The sequence below is a fragment of the Onychostoma macrolepis genome, chromosome 11, assembly GCF_012432095.1.
Source record: "Onychostoma macrolepis isolate SWU-2019 chromosome 11, ASM1243209v1, whole genome shotgun sequence".
NCBI lineage: Eukaryota > Metazoa > Chordata > Actinopteri > Cypriniformes > Cyprinidae > Onychostoma > Onychostoma macrolepis.
In genome coordinates, this window is record NC_081165.1 from 27,989,294 (window position 1) to 28,012,506 (window position 23,213).

General features: G+C 34.3%; 1 long non-coding RNA gene across 1 annotated transcript; it reads right to left on the bottom strand.

Annotated features, from left to right (window-relative positions):
- Nucleotides 1-3,004: 3,004 nt before the first annotated feature.
- Nucleotides 3,005-23,168, bottom strand: LOC131549302 (uncharacterized). Its single transcript, XR_009273382.1, has 4 exons — nucleotides 23,046-23,168; nucleotides 21,898-21,958; nucleotides 5,052-5,160; nucleotides 3,005-3,373 (listed from the first exon to the last, which is right to left on the bottom strand). It is a non-coding gene; the product is annotated as an uncharacterized LOC131549302 (long non-coding RNA).
- Nucleotides 23,169-23,213: the final 45 nt, after the last annotated feature.

Consider the following 23,213-nt stretch of genomic DNA (forward strand, 5'->3'; position numbering starts at 1 on the left):
TCAGCAGATTGGAGTGCCAGCGTGTGTCCAACACCATGACCCGCTGGACTCGTGTGAGTGTATGTGTGTGTGTGTGTGTGTGTGTGTTACTCTCTCTTGGCTCGGTGAGGTGCTTCAGCATTGTATCTGCTCCCAAACAGACCCGAGTCTGTGCCAGCGCTGTGCTGTTCTCAGGATTCACCGCTTCGAGCCCGAGTGTGAGTTCCAGCCGCCTCTGAACATACGACACCAAACGGGCCTGAGAGCCACATCAGACAAGGGTCAGCGCGAGTCGACGCGTTCCCAGCATTCAGCCCTCGACTGACCGTCTGACTGACAGCTGTGAAATTCTCCAGTGCAGACGAATGACCGAGCAGTAACCTTCCTCAAACACCCGTCCTCAACCTGAGACACGGAAAGGAGGACAAAAAGACTGCTTACATGCTTTACAGGTTAAAGACAATTGGAACATCCAACAATTGCTATTTTTTTCAATCATTTTTTTCGTCTATTCCATTACTACTTTCAGTTTTTTTCAACTCTAATTTAAGGGACATAAGGGCAATTTCAAGCAAACTGAAAAACAGTGCAAAAAAATATAAGTGAGATTATAGTATGTATTCTCTTCATTGATAAAATATGATATTTCTGAAGGAAATTGTTTAAAAAAATATAAATATCACCAATGGACATGAAATGTACCCTAAATTGTAGAATAACCCATATAATGTGCGCCAAAAGAGGCAACTTGCAATTGTTACCTTGAAGAGCCATTTCAACCTGATTTAATACATTAAAAATAGTTATGTTGGTTTAAATCTATGTATTTAGTAGAGATGTCACAATTCTCAATATAATATCGAACTGTTTGGTACAACATCCACGGTTCAATACGCGCTTGTGAACTGCAGTTTTTCGGTTTTGCGTAAAAATTTTGTGATTTCACGTGCTGAGATGAGAAAATGCTTATAAAGGCCGCTTATAAAAAATATCTTCCTTTGTAATGACTTGCAATAATAAGCCTTTCTAAACCTGCTGTCCAACAACAGAGAACATTATAACTTATTTTTACTTCACAACATCAGTCGAGTGTTTGAAATAACTAGCAATGGCTTACAAATATACTTAATCGTTAGGAAAATACTCAGATAAGCCATATATTGTCGCAGGCAAGTGTTTATTGTCCTTACGTTTCATCATTCAAAACGTTTAAAGTTATTTCTTCTTTTTATTCAGTTCACAGCGAGAGCGATGCCTTTGTCCATATTAGGGATTTCCTGGAGCGTCATGAGTTCTGTTACTTCTGTGATGCATATGTGGTTTTTCTGCGCTAGGGCGCCCTCTTGCTACCAGTATGAATGAAACACACATTACATGTGTTTATAGCACTCAATAATGGCCAATCCATCCTATTTTGGTTAAAAATCGGGGAGAAAAAAGCCTATTATTTCCTATTTTTGTTTGTTAATTTGTTGCAAAAAACACTCTGATGTGCCAGGCCATCAGAACCGAACCGAAAACCGTGGTTAAAAAAAACATGTATTATTGCATCTCTAGTATTTAGGTGTATTCAGTGATGTTAAATAATATTCTTGACTTGAATAAAACCAGGTCATTTAGATGTTACCATTTTTTTCCACTCTGACTGTAGCCAGAGGTCTTAAGGTCGTCTTGAGCTTTTCTTTCTGCTGCCCTTGATGTTGAGCTCCAAACGGCTGTGATAGTGCGCCGGATGTTCCCGCTGTAGTGATTACAGAGGCATATCAGCAGATAGAGGACAGACGTGTGTGTGTGTGTGTGTTTGGATGTGATCTGTACTGCTTGTGCCCGTGAATATTGTGTCTGCTGTGAAACACACACAGAGAGAGAGATCCATAGGTGACGTCCTGGCCATCGGTTTCACTCTGAATGAGCAGAATCTGCATTATGGTGAATGGAAACAAGTCAGGCGGATGAGAGAGGACTGAGAGGGTAAAGCGCACAGAGATCCAGTGAATGCATCACAATAGTGGAGGCTCATGGGAAACATCATGACCAGATGAGACGGCTTTCTGTCGGAGACCAGAGCTGTGGCCCAATTCACATACTAAACATCATAAATAGTATCTGAGATTAAGATTAGTGTGTCTGAAATCATAGTAAATTGGAAACAGAATGCTAAAGGTGCTCAGGATTATTTATGGTGGATTTTGTTTTACAGGTTTGCAGGCACCCGATGGCCTTCTTGGTAGCAAACCAAAATGTAACATATAAACACACAAGTAGCTCCTGTATAACTGAATAACTCCAAAACGGTTCGTTTCAGTAATTTATTTAAAATACACAAATGCTTTGTTTACCAAAACTAATTTTCATGCCAAAATATATGTAGAATATATGCTAAATGTATTATAAACAGCATGTCTTAAGATTTGTTTTGTTCTTCAAATGCTAAATAAATATTAGAAAATGTGCTTATAAGAAAATACATTTCCAATCTTACATTTTGGGTGAATACAAAATGCATTTTTTAAAGATATTTTGGAAAATATTTATATATTGGCTTTGAAAATAATTTTTTTCAGAAATTTCACGAAAAATTTATTACAATTCTTTTTTCTTTCTTTTTTTAATGTTGATTATCTTGGAATTTAAAAAATATATATATTTGTATTTTTATATTTATATATTAGTCAATATTTTTGTCATTTGTTGTATATTTTGAAATACATTTAAAAATATAATTGAAAAATTAAATATAACATTTAAAAGGCCTATATTTAAATAAATGTATATATTTGTATATATTTTTATTTATTTATTTTGCTGTATGGGTTTGACTGAAACCAGATTAATATTTCTTAAAAAACTATTATTCTGTCTTTATTTTGATATTGCCCATAATCCTTTTAATAATGGATTTGAATACATAATGTGTAATGGATGTAATACATTTTTCGTTCAACAATATTCAACAACTGCCACAATATTTTGACTTGAAGTGAATAATACATTTTAAGATAACAACTTAGCTACATACTAATACTTACAAGCAAATGCATCAATTTATTTTATTTATTTTACAGTATATTGACATTATAGCAGCCACCCTGCTGATGTCATGCCCTTTATTGGTTGAATACTATTTATGACCAACAATGCACTATAGTGAGGCTAAAAGAAACCTTTTACGTAAAATAGAGTGCAACCACAATATATATGGTGATATTTGAGCATCCTGTGCAACACTAAAATAAGCCGTATTTCTGTCCGTAAGCGTCTCATCGTGTCCCGCCGCTCCTCTACAGATCTGGGTCATTCCGGGCCGCTCCTGCTGTGATACTTCAAAAAACAGAGCATGAATCTGCAGGGATGCAGGAGACATCTGGATCGCTTTCCACTGAGATAATCACTTCTGAAATATATCACAGAACAAGGTTATAGAGAGCTTTAAAGAAACAGTTCAAAAAACAACAGAAGTTACATTTCCTGTGTGAAACACAAAAGGAGAAAGTGAATGAATAGCTGAATAATATATTTAATATCCACAATCAAATCTGATAATGGCTGTCTCTTTAGGAAAAAATATATTGTTTCTAGAAAAAATATATATGTAGAATATATGCTAAATACACTATAGCTTCAGATTTAAAATAAATTTAGTTTAAACCTTCAACTACTAAATAAATATTAGAAAATGTGTTTCAAGGGCCAAGAAAACACATTTCCAATCTTAAAATTAATTTCGGGGGAATGCAAAAAGCGTGTGCGTTTGTGTGTGTGTGTGTGTATTTTGATTTTTGATTTTTAAATTTGTAATTGAATTAACTTATTTATTTTGTAAAATTAGTAAAAAATTTTAAATAAGTTATATTCATTAAAAAAAAAGTTGTATATGTTGAAACATTTAAAAATTTAAATATAATCGAAAATATAGATCCAAATGTAGATAAAAAAATTATATGTAATTATATATACATATATATATATATATATATATGAATAAAATAAAAAATAATTTTATATGATCTATCTATCTATCTATAAGTGCGTGTGTGTGTGTGTGTGTATATATATAAAATTTTGATAGATGTCTTCCTCACTGTAATCCAATATTTTACCTTACTTAGATATAATTGGTTATCTTTACTTAGTTGTTCTACTTACTAGGTTTTGTTAAGTTACAGCCATTTTACGGCGAGTAAAACAACTAACTTACTGCTATTAGTAACTGTTACTTAAAATATTCAAGTAGCCACAACGAAACCAGTGACATTAACTCACCAGTGAGAAAAAAAACTAAAGTTCAGCCAATTTAAAATTTTAAGGCAACCAGCTTCAGCAGATTTTTGAGTTTGCTCAACTTGTTTTTGTGGGAGATTCTCACATTTTTGTTGTAAAAACTCAAAAATCTGCTGAAGCTGGTTGCCTTAAAATTTTAAGTTGGCTCAACTTTTTTTTTTTTTACAGTGTACAACTAACCCGCTTTGTAAGTTCTCATAGTTACACCTTAAAGAAGCAGATAGCTGTAGGAAAATGTCCTTTGTATTTGCTGGTGTATTACTGAGATACTTGTATAAAGATTAATGTTGATTATATACCTTGTTCGGCCAAAAAAGAAAATTATGCCATTGTCATTCCATCCCATGAAAAGTGTTCATCTTCATGACACAAATGAAGATATTTAACACAAAACTTCAAAATCTTCCTAATAATGTGATGACCTCACATTTGACGTCAAATGATGTTTGATCTGAGTGTTATGACAGCATATTCAGTGGGTAGTGATGTATGTCTGTTCTTCTCATATTTTGTAATGTTGTGGTATGCTGGTTTAGTGTGGTGGACGGGGAATTCAGTGTTTATTTGTTCTGGTTTCCTCAAAGCCTGCTGATCCTCTTCAAACACTCCTGTTCTCAGCAGCTAATTCTCTATTTCTGTCACGCTAAACCTCCTGCTCTCCCGTCAGGCATATTTCAGGTCAGTAACCTATCAAGGCTGTGACGCACCTTTGGGCTGTTTACTCTGTGTGTGTGTGTGTGTGTGTGTTGAACTAAGCCACTCAGAAATGCTGAGTCAGTCTGAACTCTCACTGCTTGCGTGGGCGTGTCCGTTTGTGGCTCTGGCTCCGCCCCCTCTGTGATCCACCCACTCTGCTCATTTGTTTAACTGTGTGTCACCATTAGCTGGCTCCGCCCCTCCCTGTTTTTAAACAAACAAAGCCAGAGAGAGAGATTGTTGTTTTCCTGACTTCATTCAGTCTGAGAGCCTGAAGTATGTCACATTTCCACAAAAATCTTTCCACATTTAATGGCTCCTCACACAAAAATGTGCACATTGGTTTCCTCATACAAATACTACCGAATTAACAGTGTTTATGTGACCAAAAAGAATGTCTATTTGCATTTATATGTTTATTTATTAAACCAAACTTTTTTTATACAGAAGCAGTATTTGGACACTGAATCATGCTCACACACACACACACACACACACACACACACACACACATATATATATATATATATATATATATATATATATGTATATGTGTGTTTTGTTTAAGGGGAGAGAATCAAATGTAAACATAAAAAAAAAATTATTTAATGAATGAATTTCCAAAAAGCATTTTTGTTTGACCGAGGAATTATGTGACCAAAATTAAAATATATTTGCATACATATGTTTATTTATTAAACCAAACTTTTTTAAAATGAATGCAATACAGCAGTTCCACGCTGTAAAAAAAAAAAAAAGTTTTTCAAAGTTATAAATAAAACAAAGATTATTGGAATATTTTTACAAGAAAATTTAAGTTTTTATACTTCAAAGTTTCACATTTAATTCAATGTGTAACTCTGCATTTTTGTTTTTGTTTGTTTGTTTGTTTGTTTGTTTTTATATAATTATTTTAAATTATTAAAAAATTATTTATTGCTATTTACTAGCGATTTCTGAGTGCAAATTGTTTTAAATCCTAAACTATATACAATTTCAGTCTTTCTGCTTCATAATGTTACATTTAATTCAATTATCATTAATTCTTGCTGTTTCTTTGCAATTATATGTGAAATTTACTATTCATTGAAAATTGTTTTAAAGGAAGTCCTATACCAGATATTTTCAATAGTATTTGCACATTTGAATATATATGCCTTTTATATACATATTATATTTTAAATATTTTATAAAATATTTATTTTGATGTTATATATATAATTTGACGGAAGTATTATATGTTTATTTATTACACAAAACATTTTATTTTAAAGATTTGAAACATTTGAATCATGCATACAGCATGTATGCTTTTAACGGGAGAGAAAAGCATGCGCGGGTCGGCGGGTCACAGCGTGTGTGTTTTGCTGGGGTCTTTATGATGGAGGAATTTCATTTGTTCAATCTCTAATTGTTCTTCACAGTGTGAAACTCGCTCGGTCAGCATGACCTCAGTATAAAGCTGTTCAATACATGTTTTCTGCTGTTTGCAGCTGCGATAATAAATCAACAGCAGCGTCTTTTGATGTGTGGAATTTGCACTTCAACATAGCTTCAAATTTACGGTAAAAAAACGGAGGCTGAGGTTGCCAGAATTTTACCGTAAAAAATACGGTAGCAACATTTTAGGTGTTACGTGTCTGCCTATCAGGAATCCCCTTTTGTCCTTATTTGGTTTAGTTCCTGTCCTCATTAGTTAATTATCTGTCATTGTCCCCACCTGAGTTTAATTACGTTGTTTGCTCTTTTGTTCTCTCTCCTTTAAATATCCTCAGTTCTCCCTTTATGTTTGTCCGTTATTGATGTTCAATAAATGGGAAAAGTGCGTTGAAGCCGTTTCATTCTCCCGTCTTTCATTTACATTCATTTATACTCCTTTTGTTTACACCACAGCCACACGCCCGTGACATTAGGTTTTACGGATTTAACTTAAATTTACATTTAAAAACCGTATTTCATTAACTGATATAATGTTAATATACCAACCTACTAAAGTACTGAAATCTGTTTAGTATCTTTGTAATACATGATAACCACCAAAAGCAGGTGTTGATGAGAAAGTCACATGATGAACATTATTACTGTAAAATTACATGTAATGTCCAATACAGTTTTTCCCCTGAAGGGGAACTTACCGTTGACCAATTAATAGGTTTTTACTGTTGCATTTTTACAGTCTTTTACCGTTTTACCTTTTTAAAACATTACTTATTGCCATTTCAGACCCATAAATCAGCAGCTCTCATCAAAAGCAGTCATAAGGGTCAATTTTTTGAAACTGAGATTTATACATTTATACATTGATGTATGGTTTGTTTGGCTGAGATACAACTATTTGAAAATCTGGAATCTGAGGGTGCAAAAAAATAAAAAAAAGTTGCCTTTAAAGTTGTTCAAATGAAGTTCTTAGCAATGCATATTACTAATCAAAAATGAAGTTTTGATATATTTATGGTAGGAAATTTACAAAATATCTTCAAGGAACATGATCTTTACTTAATATCCTAATGATTTTTGGCATAAAAGAAAAATGTATAATTTTGACCCATATAATGTATTGTTGGCTATTGCTACAAATATACCTGTGCTGCTTATGACTGCTTTTGTGCTCCAGGGTCATATATATGGACTCCATTCAGAGCGTCAAGAGCCGCGGTTTACTTGGAAACAGATAAGAGTCCGTGTGGTTTAATGTTTTACTACGGTACGAGAGAAGTCAGCAAACCTCCTGCTCCGTCCCAATCAAACCTCTCAGTCTCAGTAGTTTCTCCAGATAGTAATGGGATTAAAGGAGAGCAGATGGAGAATAAAATCCTCTTGTTAGACGTCAGAAAAAGACTTTAGTAACCTCAAGAGTTAACTGTGCCAAGACACCAGAATCTGTCATCAGAAAGTCACAGATCTCAATGTGAACTCAAACATTTCTCATGTACTATTCCATATTAATTTTATATCTCTGCTCTTATACTGTATGTAAAAGATTGTTTTGTTTGTGTCTAAAGCTGCTATGTTATTTAATTGAGATGCTGTTATAGCTTTTGTTAATATTTTAAATTAGATTTTATTTTAGATTTTGTTTTCACTTTTATTTAATTTTGTTGTCTGCTTTTGCCACATTTTAAACATTTTTATTTATTATTATTTTTAGTTTTTATTTATTTTAGTAGTTCAAGTTAAACTAAATTAAAATGAGAAAAGTTGCCTTGGCAATTAAATAAATTAATTAAATTTTTATATATTTAATTTTATTTTAGTTAATGTTTATTTTATTTAAAATAATGAAAATGTTTTTTTTTTATGGTTTTAGTTTTAGTTAACCTTGTGTAAAGCAGTGTTGTTGTTGTTTTGTATCATTGACTTACTATTATAGTTTTTATTAATATTTTGAATTAGATGTTATTTATTTATTTATTTTATATTTTACAAATTTTAGTTACAATTTTTGGAATTTTGTTGTATTTTTTATTATTTTTTAAATATCTATTTTTTTATTCATTTTCATTTATTAGTTTTAGTTTTAGTTGTTTTATTCAAGTTAAACAAAATGAAAATGGAAATGTTGCCTTGGCAATTAGCTGAAAATGTGTTTCTTAATATTTAAAATGTATACTTTAATATTAAATTGTATATTTTTATTCAATAATATTATATTTTATATTAATAATACGTTTGAATGTAAACATTAAAATTATTTTATTTTATTTTATTTTAAATGGTTTTATTTTTATAGTTTTAATTGACCTGGTCTAAAGCAGTGGTTCTCAGTTAGGACTGTAGGTTGACTAAAATGATTTAAATTAAGTTATATTAAAATAATCCCCAAAAAAAAATCTTTCATTTTAGTAAATACAGCACAGTTCCTGAAACTTCAGGAATCACAGAATAATTATGGTTAAATGATTGAATATATTAACACTCCCAGTTTCTGTTAACAGTTAGCAGCTTTGTCATCAAATACTGTGTTGTAATCGCTGATCTAAAGCACTTCATGAAAAACGAAGCAGATATATATAAATCGGCTCTTTGTGGTGATATAATGTTAGTTATGTGGAACAAGTTCTGCCGATCAACAATTAATCTACCAACTTCCTTCTTAAAGTGGTAAAACCGCTCATTATGTAGGCATAAATAATCCTTCTGTTTATGAAACACTGGTGATTGTAAATACTCTACGTTTGGCTTATGCGGCATGAGTGAGTGATTTTATTTCCCCATTTGTATTTACAGTAAATGTACTACACGTGTTGCGCAACCCGCTGTGTTTACGCGCATGTGGTTTCCAGTGAATTCTGTGCGGTTCACAGTAAAGGCTCGGACAGGGCCTCACACACACATTGACCTGCAAACAGTGCAGCACAGCTGTAATTAGAGGTTGAGTCATGGGTTGCACAATGCAGGACGTGTAATCATATTACTGCAGCTTATCTGTCTCGCCAAGGGCACCTGGTGTACTCTGATCCCGCTTCAGTGAGTGTCAAACTGATCAGCAGAGAGAGAACATGCCACAGATACACTCACACAGCTAGAGAAAGTGCTGCATTTGTTTGATCTGTAAAAATACAGTAAAAATTGTGAAATATTTTTAGAATTCAAAACAGCTGTTTTCTATGCGAATATCTGTTCAAATGTAATTTATTCCTGTATTTTCAGCATCATTACTCCAGTCTTCAGTGTCACATGATCCTTCAGAAATCATTCTAATATGCTGATTTGCTGCTCGAGAAACATTTCTGATCATTATTATTTTTGTTGAAACCACCTGATACACTAACAATCAACACTTTGGGGTCAGTAAGAGTAAAAACAATGTATTAATTAATACTTTAGTTCATCAAGGATGCATTAAATCGATCAAAAAAATGTCAGTAAAGACATTTATAATGTTACAAAAGTTCTTTTGAACTTTCTGTTCATCTGTGAATCCTGAAAAGTAAAATGTATCACAGTTTCCACAAAAATATTGTGCAGCAACTGTTTTCAACATTGATAATAATCAGAAATGTTTCTTGAGCAGCAAATCAGCATATTAGAATGATTTCTGAAGATCATGTGACATTGAAGACTGGAGTAATGATGCTGAAAATTCACAGAAATAAATTTTTACTGTATTTTTGATCAAATAAATGCAGCCTTGGTGAGCAGGAGAGATTTTAACTAATGTTTATGTGATATCTCTCAATCGTTATGCTGTCCTCAGTGGCGGATGTGATGAGATCAGTCATTTCAGGACACAGAGTTTCATAATATGTTTTTTAAAATGATAAGTTATGGTTTAGCAAGCCCACGTTATGAACCTGATGTTGTATATCACAAATATTGATACTTACATGTCTGCTAAATGCATGTTCAAATCGATGGAGAACATCTCAGTGATAAGGATGATAGAATAAAGATAGAAGGCCATTCAAATGATCTGCTTCAGGAAGTACAGCGCTTTTGTTTCAAACAGATCTTCAAGCATCTCGTTCACTCCAGGCCTTTTCCATCTGCAGTCAACGAGAGGAGCAGATAAAACCCTCGCTGGCGTTCTGCAGTTGGGATCGTAATCTGGTCCGGATGACAGACCAATCCAGAGACTGATTCATGAGAGATGTGTACGAGAAGTGTGTCTCGACATGAGCGCTAGTAAAGAGGCCTGCTGCCCAAACCGCACCGATAAAAGAGACAAGAACAGCACACAACATGATTTATCTGCATCATAAACATCAATTAAATGAACAAGAGCAGACGTTCTCAACCTATTTGATTTATCCACAACAATATACGAAGGTCCAAAAATAGTTTCTGTAAATGAAATCTAAGATTACGACTCTTTTTAACAAATAATTTTATATTAATTTTTTACAGTTGTTCATACTTTTTAATGTATTTATTATTTTTTTTTTATATATATATTATTTATTTTTATTGTATAATAAAAAAAATTCAAATTTTTAGTCTATTAAAAATTTTAGAGCTTGGCATAACTACAGTAAGCAGTAAACTGACCAAAAAAAAAAAATTGGTATTTTTACTCAGAAATGGCTAGTAAATTTCACCAATAATTACGAAGAAACGTAAAAAACACACTGAATTAAAAATGAAATTTTGAAGTAGAAAGACTAAAACAGTATTTTCTTGTAAAACATACTCCAATAATCCTTGTTGTTATTTATTTAAAAATATATTTTTTACATTTTTACATGTTTATATTGTTGCGAAATGTAACTATATTATCATCCAGCTCTAATCTCAACATCATGATTTTCTGTAAAGCTGCTTTGAAATTGTGTTTTTGTGAAAAGCACTATACAAATAAATTTGACTAGAAAAATGAAATTTTAAAATGTGTTGAATTTCCATGATTTCCATTCATTTTTATTTATTTATTTTGTAAATGTGTGTTGAATTTACTTGATTTCCATTTATTTTTATTTTTATTTAAAAAAAAAATATTATTACTTTACATGACTTTCTTTTTTACATTTTATTAATTTACAATTAATTTATTTTTATTTACGTGATTTCCATTATTTTTACATTTTACATAACTTCTATTTATTTAAAAAAAAAAAAAAATTAAATGTATTAAATTAAACATTAATTAAATTTATTTTTTACATTTTATTAATTTACACAGCTTCCTTTTATTTATATATTTTTATTAATTTACATGACTTCCAGGTTTAGTAATCATATGTTTAAAATGACCTCATATATCAGGCTGCAGAAACCCTTTGTTATAATAGTATATACAAATAGATTTTTAGCTGTTTTAGCATATTTTAACACTTGTTTTGTCTCATTTTAAATCATCATCTGGAATGAATCAAACCCCTGGTTGAGAACCACTGGTCTAAAACAGCAGTAGACCAAAACATACTACTGTAACTCACAGGTTTTCTGCCAAAATACCAATGCAACTAGAGTTACTGTAACTAAAACATTACTCTGAGCCTCTTTTGGTCTCGGGTTCCTCTTTTAATGTGCATCTGTGGGTTTTTCCTGGTGAAAAAAGGTGAACATGACGTGTCTGATCATCCAGTAAAGTAATCATTCACGTCTGGAGCACAAATGCTGAACTTTCAGACTCTGTTCCGGAGGTTTGATCATTAACAGTAACAATAAAAGTGATGCTTGACTTCTTAAACACCACTGATTAACCTAGAAAAACCACATTTCCAAATGAATCACGAGGTGAAGCGTAGAGAAATTCCCGGCCTGTGGAAGGATAAATGTCAAGTTGTGTTGTCACTAAACCCAGAGAGAGAGCAGAGAAATGGCAGTCTGTCTGGACGTTACATAAGCTGTCATTATGTGCCATTCTCGCTTCGGGGCTCGGTTACATCACTCTGAACTTTGCCGTGCTGTGCTCGTGTTATTTTTGGAAGCCGTGTGAAAACTGCTAATGTCAGTTACCTTTGCAGAGCTTAGAGAGGAAAAAACGAGGGAAGTGGGGAAAGTAAACAAGAACAAAGACATCCGTCTTCCCATCAGACGCTCCGGGGGAAAAGAGGAAAAAGTGAGGATTGTTGATGAGTTTACGGTTTTTCTCCAGGAAGAAATGAGCGCATGGAGAAATCCACAGAAACAGACGGACGCTGTAATACGAGCCTGTCGTGTAAACACCGCCGGCCTCGATAATAGATCATGTCATCATGACATCAGTCTCGATCTGTTTTGTGTTTAATCTCGTTTGGCTCCAGATGTGAATCAGGAAACTGAATCATACTGTAGAACAACAGACTACAACAGACAATAGACGTTTCAGCTCAGAAAATATGATCTATTTGAGTGCATTCTCAATATAATTTACAGCACTCACAAGCCATTTTGCTTTCATATTTGGCAGAAAAAAAATGTAAGGCCAGACTTAATTATATCCATTAGATCAGTGGTTCTCCCAAAGCTGATAAAACAATTAAAATATTACTAAAAATAAATATAATATTATTAATACAATGTTTCGTACATATTAATATTTATATAAATATTTAATATTTATTATATTTATATACATTTTATTAATATAATTATTTAAAATGTTTTTATTTTATTTATTTATATATTTGTTTTGGAAAAACACAATATTGGAAACCCTGTATATACATACCATCAGAAGTTTGGAATAATTAAGATTAAATTATCGGTCATGTGACACTGAAGACTGGAGTAATGATGCTGAAAATTCAGCTTTGATTACAGAAATAAATTACATTTTAACAGATATTCACATAGACAGCAACTATTTTGAATTCTAAAAATATTTCACAATTTTTACTGTATTTTTGATCAAATAAATGCAGCCTTGGTGAGCAAAAGAGACTTAAAACCTCAAAAACTTTTTCTTTTTAATTCTTAGTTATTCCAACCTTTTGACTGGTAGTGTCTAATTTTTAGATCTTGAAAGTCATGTAAATTAACAAAATAATTTTTATAATAACTATGCATTTTTCATGCCAAGCGCTAAAATATTTTATCAGGAAGAAAATGTAAGTGAAAAAATATTTTCATCCCACAAAGAACTGTAAAAGTCATTGGGCCTTGGAGTCAAATAGTTTGTGAAAGCTGTTGCATTGGACATTTTTTCTTTAGAATAATATGCACTGATGGATTGTGCATGATAAGGAACATGCATTATGAATGTAAGATTTCATGTTATTTCCATATTTAATGGATTGTATCTATCCGCTGCTGCTGCTGTTGTTGTTCTCCAGCAGATGCGCCGCAGCTGGAATCTCTGGTGACTCATTGGCTGCAGAAGGTTTGGCAGCGGAGTGATGCGATGGATGCTGGCGCTGCGAGAGAAACAGGCCAAAACACAAACCAAAAAAACACGAGCGTGCGAGAGAGAGAGAGAAAAGAAGTGGGAGAGTCTGCGTGCTTGCGTTAGTTTGGCGCGCATCCAATGCGGCCATAATGCAGAGACAGAAATGAGGCTGTTGGCGGGACACCAGGTCTCAGAGAACAAAGATGTGTGTGCTTCTAACGCCGGCAACTGGGGTTCGCTTGGCAGCGCGCGCGTTTTCCCATCAACCTTTGCCTTGGAAGCACGCCACTCCAGTTTCCAGGCCTGCAAAGAGGATTATGGCGAGATCGAGAGGAGGGAAAGAGAGACAGACTGACATAAAAACACAGAGCGATTCAATCTGCAGCTACACGTCGTGCAAAACTCTTTTCCCAAAATGCGCCTCTTTAACCCTCATAATGCATTCAAAATCTGTAGATTATTTTCACATTCCGGGTCCATTTGGACCCAAAAAATTGTTATTTTCGAAGATAATCATAATGTAACATTTTTCAGCTAAATCCACATTGTATCTAATCAGTAAGTTGTCATTAATATGAATTCAATGTTTTTAAAGTTATCATGTTATTGCATTAACACCTTTTTTATTAATAAAAAATGTAAACTATTTCAAATTTCAAATTACACATGAACCACAACAACAAAAAAATCATGCAATATATATATATATATATTTCTTTCAATATTGCTGGGAAATCTTATATGAATATATCATTGTATGAAATTTATAAGAACATATAATCTGAGAATTATTAACCCCATTGAAATCAATGGAATTCAGTTAAATTCCTTTGAATTTATAACTCATGATTGCTCAAAAACAGTCCAAATGTATGCAACCTACATTTTATATCTAACAAAAATACATAAATATTACTCTAAAAGTTTACCAAATATATGTATTAATATATAAACCAAATATATTAATTTAGTTGCATAAACTTTCACTTTTAGATTAAATAGATAATATTTTAGATTTAAAAAATGAATGCCGCTCCATGCTGCTTCGTCAATAGTTGAACATATTTATGTTCATCAACAAAACTAAGTGTGTGAGACACAAAGAAAAAGCTAAATATATTTTACAAAAGTTTTTGACACTAATATAACTTCATAGATCATTTTACAAAGTTTTTTGAAACTAATGGCACTCCATATATACCCGGGTCAAAAATGACCCGAACACGAAATGTAACTTTTTTTTAATTGGTTATATCTCGTAAAAAATAATTGTAAAAAATCTGAAAAATGTGATGATGTGTATTTTGAGTGTCTTAAAGCATTTGCAAAGTTTCGTTCCCTTACTAAAAACCATGCATTTTTTAGAAATTTTTATGCATCACTTTCGGGTCAAAATGGACCCGAATGCATTATGCATTTATGAAGGTTAAGTCAGTGCATTGGTAGTGCTCCAGCGTAAAACATCCTTTTCTTTTCGAGTCCAGCACACTGATATTTATGGGTTAACGCTAAACATTATAACATGCGACAACTGTCAGCAGGACAAATGTGTGCGGCTCACATCCTTTGCATTGATCTCCGCGAGACGCACAGTTGTTTATCTTTTCTCCAGTGTGGCGTGTTTCTGCGATGATTACTCTGAGAGAAATATTTATTTCTGTCCCGCCCTTTAACAGCATCCCATCGAGGTGATGCTGAGATTTACTGCGTGCACACTCAGCAGCAGGCATGCGGAAATCTAGTGCATGCATTAGATTAAAGGCTTGTGCATTTAGACAAGAACCAAACGTGGTGACCCTGTGCGTTTTCCTGTCGTATTTCACTGCATGGGAGGTCTGCTCACATGAAAAGGGAATGCGACCAAAACATTGTAAACAGGAAGTGGTTAGTCACACAGGCTATCCAGATAAGGCCATGGTCTCCATAGCTACGTCTTCCTGTGTGACAAGCCAACCAATCAGAAGCGAGACTCTCACTGAGCAAGAGGTAATGTTCACAACATTACCAGAACATGCAATTACATCACTGATTGGTTTCATTTCCATGCACGCGCATTCAGCACACCAACTGGTTTTGAGAAAAGTCATCATGGTTAATAGAAGTGCTTGGCTGGATTAAGTTATTCACATTAAATGCTATTTGTATAATTCACTATTCAGCACGCAGCAAGCACCTTTCCTGTCTACGCGAAGATTAAATTGGGAATGCTTAATTGGAAAATGTGCTATTTAAATATTAAACAGCTTTAGCACATCAAAGCGTGCTGTACAAAGCTTTTTGTTGAATTATTAAAGGGACGCAGTGTGTGTGAGTAACACAGGATCTGTGAGCGTTCTCTCTCTCGGATGAGATTCATCACATTGCATCACTTCACAATAATCTAACTCTTACTACACTACACGGTGAACGGAATCAGACATTTTAACTTTTTTAGAATGTTAAAAATAAACGTTTAAATGCTGTATTTTGGGTGAAATAACATTAGTAGAATGTTGTAAGAAACTTTTTTTTTTTTTTTTTAAATAACATTCTAAATATGATAAGAAAACTGGACCTTTAACGTTCTTAAAATATTAAAAATAAACATTCAAACAACAGCATTTTATTTTGGGTGAAAATAAAATTAGTAAAATGTTGGAAGAAACTTAAAAAATTAAAAAAATTTATACTAAAAATACATGTTCAAATATTGTTGTATTTTGGTTAAAAATAACATTAGTAGAATGTTGCAAGAAACTTTAAAATAACGTTATAATCACGACAAGAAAACTGGACATTTTAACTTTTCTCGAATATTAAAAATAAATGTTCAAATTGAATTTTTTGGGGGGTGGAAAAAGATAGTAAAATGTTTGAAGAAATATTTTTGTGACCTTTAAATAGCGTTCTAATCACGACAAGACATTTTAACATTTTTAGAATATTAAAAATAATCGTTCAAATAATGTTATATTATACACATTATGTTTTGGGTGAAACTTGCAAAATGTTGGAAGAAGTATTTCTGTAACCTTTAATTTTCTAATCACAACAAGAAAACTGGACATTATATTTTCAAAATATATGCTGTATGTGTGTGTATTTACATATGCATAATAAATATACACAACGCACACACATATATTATGTAAATAAAAACAAAAATATAAATATGTATTGGATGCGATTAATTGTTTGACAGCACTAGATTTTAATAACCTAAATTTCATATCTCGGGAGATGCTTTGCACACTTTAACCACTAAACATGTTCTGTTAGCTCATGAATTTGGATTGATCATGTGAACTAGCCGGTCAGAGTTTGATTTAATTAAACAGTTTCTCAATCCAGCACTGTTTTGTCTCAGTACTCAGATGGCTGGGATCATCTAGACACCTGACCCGTCTCGTTCTCCATGTCTAACCCGATCTCTCCGGTCTGGATCTGTCCAATTCTTCCCATGTGACTCAGCTAAGCGGACCGCATGCACTCGGTCCTGCTGTCAGAGCGCGTGTGCAATGGATCCGTCTGGCCCACAATTCCAGGAAACCTCAGAAGGGGCTTATTAAAGTCTGTGGAACGCCGAATTGTTTTCTTGCTCTGCTTTCCTTTTGCTTAAGTAGTTCCTGAAGGGAAAAACCCTGGATATTAGATTTATGATGGTTTTGAATATTTAGAATTAAATTAACAATTTCAGATACCAAATTACCTAGTACTCATCTGGACAGTGGTCAATTTGTGCTGAATGAGAGAGGTAGGATACACGAGCACAAAGCTCCATTTCGCAAACAGTTGAGTGTTTTAAGCCTTTAAAGTATACTCCTTTGTCAGTGAGAGACGCATTCAGAATCAGCACGTGGTCTCTGTCTGGGGGCTTTGTTTTCAAGTGCGCAACTCATGGCATTCGCTGTTCTTCTGCTGGCGGTTATCAAACAGCGTTGCATTACTACATCCCCCTTCTGGACTGAGGGTGAATTGCCTGTATTTGTTGTAAGGCCTCATGCACCGAACCGAGATGTCCGTACCGTGACGGTTCATACATATATATATATATATATATATATATATATATATATATACAGTCATGGCCAAAAATATCGGCACCCTTGGTAAATATGATGAAAGAAGGCTGTGAAAATTAATCTGCATTGTTAATCCTTTTGATCTTTTATTTAAAAAATTCACAAAAATCTAACCTTTCATTGGATAATAAGAATTTAAAATGGGGGGAAATATCATTATGAAATAAATGTTTTTCTCAAATACACATTGGCCACAATTAACGGCACCCTTTTATTCAATACTTTTTGAAACCTCCATTTGCCAGTTTAACAGCTCTAAATGTTCTCCTATAATGCCTGATGAGGTTAGAGACACCTGACAAGAGATCAGAGACCATTCCTTCATCCAGAAGGAACATACCATCTGTTGGTATTTGATAGAATCCATGATGCCATGCGTCTAAACAAGATGTCCAGGACCTCCAGCAGAAATATAGGCCCACAACATCAAAAATACAGCAGTATATTTCATTGTACACATGGGGAACTTTTTATCCCCGTGTTCACCAAACCCATCTTGAGTGTTTGCTGCTAAAAAGCTCATTTTTTAGTTTCATCTGATCATAGAAGCCAGTCCCATTTGTAGTTCCAGCCGTGTCTGATAACTGAATATGCTGGAGTTTGTTTTTGGATGAGCGAGGAGAATTCTTCTTGAAACCCTCCCAAACAACATGCGGTGATGTAGGTGCCGTTTGACAACATTTTTTTAAGGTTTTCTGACCCCGAGACTCAACTATTTTCTGCAATTCTCCAGCTGTGGTCCTCGGAGAGTCTTTAACCACTCAAACTCTCCTCCTCACCATGCATTAGGACGATATAGACACACGTCCTCTTCCAGGCAGATTCCTACACTGTAAAAAGTGATAAGTTGACTTAACTTAAAAAAATTGAGGAAACCCGTTGCCTTAAAATTATTAAGTAAATAATCATTCTAAAAAATGAATTAAGTGAATTGTCAAGTTCACTTAACTTTCTTTTTAAAATTATTATTTACTTAATAATTTTAAGGCGACGGCTTTCCTCAATTTTTTTAAGTTAAGTCAACTTATCACTTTTTACAGTGTAACATTTTATGTTGATTGGAAATTCTTAATTATTGCCCTGATGGTGGAAATGGGAATTTTCACTGCTCTAGCGCTTTTCTTAAAGCCACTTCACTAATTTGTGAAGCTCAATTGTCTATTGCTGCACATCAGAAATATATTCTTTGGTTTTTCTCATTGTGATGATGATTGAGGGAATTTGGGCTTTGTTTTCCCTCCTATTTATATTTCTGTGAAACAGGAAGCCATGGCTGGATAATTTCATGTTCATAATCACCCTGGAGTGCTCAAAATTGTGAATATGAATATGAATATACTTCAGAGATATTTTACTCATAAGAATTTCTAGGGGTGCCAATAATTGTGTCCAACATGTATTTGAGAAAAACATTTATTTCATAATGATATTTATCCCCATTTTAAATTCTTATTATCCAATGAAAGGTTAGATTTTTGTGAATTCTTTTAATAAAAGATCAAAAGGATTAACAATGGAGATTAATTTTCACAGCCTTCTTTGATCATATTTACCAAGGGTGCCAATATTTTTGGTCATGACTGTATATACAGTGGTGGCCAAAATGATTAGAACACTAGTATTTTCGGCAGCTAAGAAATGGTTTTAAGTCAGTTATTTCTATCTTTTGCTGTAGTGTGTGTTTTTCTAGTATCTTTTTCCCTCGGTGCACTTGAGCAGAGTTTCTCAGGAGCTTTGCAGGTAGCTTTTAATGTTTCTGAGCTCACCAGAATGTACCAAACTGTTGATTTGGTTCCTAATGTTCCTGCTCTCTCTCTCTGATGGATTTGTTTTGTTTTTGAAGCCTAACAATTGTCTGTTTCTCTTGTATGAAGAGATCCTTTGACCGCATGATGTTCACAGCAACAGCTTCCAAATGCAAATGACACACTTAGAATCAACTCCAGAACTTTTACCTGCTTAATTAATGTAGAAATAATGAAGGAATAGCCCAGTGAGTCAACTGTCCAATTACTTATGGTCCCTTGAAAAAGGAGGGCGGTACATATTAAAGAGCTGTAATTCCTTAACCTTTCCTCCAATTGTGATGAGAACACCCTCAAATTAAAACTCAGAGTGTGCACTTTAAACTCATATTCGTTATATAACTGTAACTTCAATATGTTTCGGTCAACAGCTAAAATAATAAAAATTGTGTCAGTGTCCAAATATATATGGACCTAACTGCTCACACACACTCAAAAAGATTTCCTTGCGTTATTGTTTATTGTGCAAAATTTGTTTTGAGTGTACAAAGTATATTATTGTGATGTATTTATCATGTATAACATATATTTACATTTATTTATGTAGCAGATTCTTTTATCCAAAGTGATTTACACACAACAATACAAGTGCATATATATATATATATATATATATATATATATATATATATAAAATCGCTTATATATAAAAGCACAATATTTTTTCCTGTATACTATGATTATTATTATTTTAGGGTTTTATGTCACCTACATGGGCGTTAGGTCTGTGTTCTTTGGCCGCTAGTAAACTTCTGTCGCTATTAACCCCATCAAATCCCTGCACTAGTAAACCACACGCCTGCTGCCCGTCTACACGCAATATCCCTGTAAAGTAGATTGCGCAATATGGAGCGGATTCACAAGACTACAGAAATAAAATCAGCCAGGCATCCAATCAAGGAAACTAGGGGTGAGTCTCTCAAGACAAGGCCTTAGGTGAGGGATGTTCCAATTCTACTAAACCAGCTTACCTAAAAGCCTTAGGAGGGGGAGGTTTACCAAGAAAACCTGCTGGCATGACGACAAGGGAAAGCCTGCGTAAAGGTCTGACCCCAGAGAAAATGCCAGTAAGCAACATGTGCTCTAATCTCGCACGTTAGTCACTGGAGAGGATTACGTTGAGCAAAAAGTGTTTATGCTGCACTTTAAAGTCGTACCACTGAACAATGCGTTCCATTCGAATGCAGAAACGGCTAACATTGTTCTGCGTGTCATTCACATTCCCTGCTGTTGCTGACTTGTGCATTTAGGCGGAACTGAAATGCATGTCATAAGTCATGGCGGTGCATTGACAGGCGTAAGGTTACACGTTGCATCACCTTTGGCGTTGTTCGCGAAGATTTACATGACCCATGCATTTACATAGTTTCCTTTAATCTTGGTTTTAGACACATTATAGCAGCACGCTCCCTTTCCTGACCACCTGCTGTAACTTCTGCTGTCAAAACAGAAATGCAAAAAAGCAGCAATGATCATGTTTCTGGGCTGCGCCCAACATGCACTCGCTGTCAGCGTGTTTTTGGCTTTGCAGCGACTCGTCCAGCAGAGCATGTTCACGGATCTCTGGCCTGCTGCCAGTTTAGGCTTGGTTTGTTTTTCCACGGATGGGTGAGGTACGTGCCTAACTCTCTTACTTCCTCATGAGTGCCTGCAAAAACAAGTCCCACTCGGTGCCTGCGGCTCCTGAATCACCCCGAGAAAATCAGCTTTGTGTGCTGATCGGAAAGACGCTCAGACAGACGGAGAGAGGGGAAAAACTGTTGCTGCAACGTTGACACAATTCCCTATTTCACTGTGCAACATAATCGTAATGTTTGCTTTCATTTTGGAAGAGCTGCACCTATGACCTACATGCAGTCAAGCAAAATTACTGGCCAACTCACTTTCGGTCATGCATAAATGCATTAAAAAAAAAACTAAAATTTGGAAAGGCAGAACCACGTGGTCTTCGCTAAGGGACTTTCCATAATTTTGCCAGCCGTCATGAATCACATGCTCTTGGCAGGCATGAATCAGGCTTTGAGGCTGAACGAAGTCCAGCGCGGATGAATAATCTACCAGCGTAGATATTCCAGACACACATGGCTCCCAAGTGCACTACTGATTAAATCAGTAAAAACTCCCTAAGAACTGCTGGGAAGTCAGAAGCTCATTCCAGCGGTTGTTTTGTTTTTTTTTGCATTTGAGGTTATGGAAGAGTTAAGGGATGCAGTGGTGCGTGACGTTGCATTGGCAGGCACACTGGAATGTGAGGGTTTTAAGATCACATTTAGCCTACTCACAGCCATCAGCAGTGCACTTAAAATGGTTTTGTGCAACCAGTTACCATTGCATTGGATCTCCAGTTGGGTCATTGCTGCTCTGCAGAACCGTATGAACTCCACAACCTTTAAAAGTCAATAAAAGTTGATTATTTACACAAAATTGGATATACATGTAGGCTATGTTGGGGACATGGAAATAGTAGGAAACCTGTTTGAACTTTCTATCAGAGAATAAATTGTGTAATACAATGTGTTTACTTTAATAACGTCTTAATTACATAGCTATATATTCCTTGCTTTTTGATACAGGTATTTTCCCGTATTTGGATTGGATTTTTGGTTACCATTGCATTGGAACTGTAATTGGGTCATTACTGTTCTGCAGAACCTTATGAACTCTACAACCTTTAAAGATCAATAAAACTGGATTATTTACACAAAACTGGATGCCAGACAGGATAAAGTTGCTCGCTGAGGGATTGACAGATTGCATGAGGATGGAAGTTCATGGTCTTATTTCTTAACCATGTTTTGACATTTTGATCATTTCAAACATGATGTACTGTATTAGACTGACAAACCAAATAATAACTCAAAATAACTTCAATGGTAAACTTCATCTCAAGGTTGTTTCCCCACACAGAGTTACTTGAGGATTATTTTATTGTTTTATGGATATTATCAAAGACTAACATGATGGAAATAGATACTGGCAACACAGAAAAGCTATAAAATGATTCATATTCTGTTTGATCAAAGATTTCCATCTTTAAAACGTGTGTTCAGCATTTCCTCCAAAATATTAACACGTGTATGATTGGAAAATTAAACTGAATAGTAGGAAACCCAATCGATCTTTCTGTCAAGAGAGTCAAATATGTGACCCTGTAGCACAGGATATATTTGTAGCAATAACCAACAATGCATTATGGGTCAAAATTATCGATAGAACTTCATTTGGACAACTTTAAAGGCGATTTTCTCAATATTTTGATTTTTTTGATCTCAGCCAAATATTCTCCTAACAAACCATACATCAATGGAAAGATTATTTATTCAGCTTTCAGATGATGGATAAATCCCAATTTCAAAAAATGACCCTTAAGACTGGTTTTGTGGTCAAGTGTCACATATGTAATATAATTCGTTTACTTTACTAATCTAAGGTTTTAATTACATTTCTATTCGTCTCACAGCAAACCGCACGAACCTCCGTCGTCAATACACACTTTCTGATGCGTTTCCCCCCTTTTTGTCGATGTTTTGATCGCTCTTCCACACCATCAAACGACGCCTGCAAAAACACGCTCTCGTTGAGGAGGGTGCGCGGCGCGCATGCGCAAAGCGGGTCTTCGAAGAATCAAGTAAATAGAAGCGG